Source organism: Momordica charantia, assembly GCF_013281855.1.
Source record: "Momordica charantia cultivar OHB3-1 chromosome 3 unlocalized genomic scaffold, Mcharantia_2.0 BLBB01000003.1, whole genome shotgun sequence".
Classification (NCBI taxonomy): Eukaryota; Viridiplantae; Streptophyta; class Magnoliopsida; order Cucurbitales; family Cucurbitaceae; genus Momordica; species Momordica charantia.
In genome coordinates this window covers 13,384,657-13,387,595 of record NW_028275161.1, presented here as the reverse complement: position 1 = coordinate 13,387,595, position 2,939 = coordinate 13,384,657, and the positions used below count along the sequence as shown (strand labels likewise).

The following is a 2,939-nucleotide window of genomic DNA, read 5'->3' as shown; positions in this document are numbered from 1 at the left end:
AATCATAAACAATATTAATCTCAAACTCAACATCCTAAAAAAAGATTGGAGTTCCCGTTTCAAAAATTTTCTTAACTGTGGGATCCTAAAATTTATACCCCTTTGATCGCTCAGCATAGCCAATAAAGTAGCTGCTAATTGATTTGGATTCCAGCTTCTTTTCATGTGGCCTGTAGGGCCTAGCCTTAGCTGGACATCCCCAAACATGAAAATGTTTTAGACTAGGTTTCTTTCCAGTACAAAGCTCATAAGGCATCTTAGCAACCGCTTTAGTTGGTACTCTATTATGAATATAAGCTGCTGTTTTGAGTGCTTCTCCCAGAGTGACTTTGTTAAAGTAGAACGACTAACCATACTCCTTACTATATCCTTAAGAGTATAGTTTCGTCTTTCAGCTACAACATTAATACTAAGAGAACCTAGTAAGGTGTACTGTGAGACAATTCCACATTCCTCCAAGTATCGAGCAAACGGTCCAAAACGTTTTTCACCTGAACCATCATATCTACCATAATATTCACCACCACGGTCAGATCGAATACTCTTGATTGATTTGTTAAGTTGTTTCTCAACTTCAGCCTTAAATGTCTTGAATACGTCTAAAGACTGTGATTTATCATGAATTAAAAATAGGTACCCATATCTAGAGTAATCGTCTATGAATGACCTGAAGTATTGTTGACCATTCCAAGAAGCCGTAGGAAATGGCACACAAATATCAGTATGAATTAATTCTGAGACGTCTGTAGCTCTGTTGAAACCTAAGTTCTTTATTTTGGTATGTTTTCCCTTGATACAATTAATACAAACTTCAAAGTCTGTAAAGTCAAGGGAGCATAAAATACCATCAGACACAAGACGTTCAACTTTGGATTTTGAGATGTGTCCCAAATGTTTGTGCTATAAAAATGCCGAATTTTCTTGACTTCTTTAGCGTTTTGAACCACACGATTCCAAATGTAATGATTCATTAAAGGATGCAATTGTGTCAAGCATATATAAATGATCAAGGACATTAAGATAACCAGCTCCAACAATATTTGAACTTAAATACAAAGTAAACATATTGTTTTCAAAGGAACAAAGAAAACCAAGTCTGTCCAACAAGGAAACTGAAATCAAATTCCACCTAAAAGATGGAACAACAAAAGTGTCTTTCAAATCCAAATAAAAACCAGTAGATAATAATAATCTAAAATGTCTGATTGCCTCCACTACTACCGACTTTCCGTCACCCACAAAGATGTGTCTTTCAACATCAGTTGGCTTTCTGTAATCCAGGCAACCCTGGCTTTCTGTAATCCAGGCAAACCTGCATAGAAACACTAATGTGAGTAGTTGCACCAGAGTCTAACCACCTTGTGTTTCTAGGTCCTGAAGTCAAATTTACTTCAGAACAGACCAAAATAAGAGATGCACCTTTCTTTGTGCGCCAAGCATGATTCTTGGTACATTCCTTCTTTGAATGTCCAGGTTTCCCACAAAAGAAACAACCTTTGATATCTTGCTGCCGTTTCTTAGGAGCTGGACCCTTAGTAGTTTCATATTTCTTTTTCCTTTTGGTCTATTCCTTAGAGGTGCTTGTCAGGTGCGCACTTTCTGTACTATCTAATTTTAATCTCTCTTCCTCTTGTACCCAATAAGAAATCAACTCATTGAGAGTTCATTCACCTTTTTGACAGTTATAACTAACCTTAAACTAATTAAAGTGTATAGGAAGAGAGATCAAGACTAGATGCACTAGCAAACCATCAGATAGGTCACGTTGAAGTGCTTTTAGTTTTGATGTCAGATGAGACATTTCCATAATGTACTCCCTAGTATTCCATTTGCCGTTATATTTCATAGAAATCAAGTGTTGTAAAAGCATGCTCGTTTCAGCCTTATCGTTTTTGGCAAAACGCTTTTCTATTTCAACAAGGAAATCTTTGGCATTAGTTATTCCTTCGGATACTACACCCCTAAATGCCTCTGGAAACGCCACGCTTTATGATCATTAGACACATGTGGTTTGAGCGATCCCACTTCTCATGAAGTCTCCTTTCATCAGGAGAACTCTCGACTGAAGGAGACGGAGGTTGCTCTATCTTAACTGCAAGGTCTAGATCCATGCAGCCTAAAATTATATGAATGTTTTCTTTCCAATCTTTGAAGTTTGAACCATTAAGAATAGGTACATTGTTGAGGTTAGCAGATATTGTAGTAACATTTGCTGATAAGAAAAGAAATTTAAACATATGATAATGCTTACATTATTAATGGTCAATATGTAATAATTAACCATAATAATCATAAAATTCAAATAATGGTTAATCCCTTCACAAGATATCTAACGCAACATCAACCTCAACATCAACATCAAGTCTTTAGACAGTAATATTGATTGTAAGCGATAATCTTGGCATAGTGATCAAATATTGACAATAAATTCACGTCAAATAACAGACGTATCTTTGGATCGATTTTATATGGACATGCCCAAAAGCCTTATAATTGTCACACATTTATCACCACAAAAATGTCTGTAATTTACGTCAAATATTAACCTTCCTTTGGGCCGACTAATATTTGCTAAAATATACAAATACTATACTAAAATATTAAACACTTTCATGAATAATCTCTGCAAGAGAGGTCACTTCGGTGACATCGAATTTCAGTTATTCTATTATGTTTAACATAACCTTAATTAACCATAAAATTAATTTACCAAATTTGAATTAATGATTGTCTAATATATATATATATATATATATATATATATATATATATATATATATTTTTATGAAACAACGTAATTGTACAAGTGAAAAAAAATTTCATAGCATTATCAAATGCATCATAAAAATATACATTAAACACACGTTAATTACTAAACTTTAATGTTATGAAACATAAAATTAAATATTGTACTTTGTTGGATTATAAAATTAATTAAC

The 2,939-nt window shown here is 33.8% G+C and overlaps 1 pseudogene across 1 annotated transcript; it reads right to left on the bottom strand.

Moving 5' to 3' along the window:
* Positions 1 to 636: 636 nt before the first annotated feature.
* On the bottom strand, positions 637 to 2,709 carry LOC148212422 (uncharacterized; annotated as a pseudogene). The gene is made up of 2 exons (XR_015789830.1): positions 1,420 to 2,709; positions 637 to 1,312 (listed from the first exon to the last, which is right to left on the bottom strand). The product of XR_015789830.1 is annotated as an uncharacterized LOC148212422 (transcript).
* Positions 2,710 to 2,939: the final 230 nt, after the last annotated feature.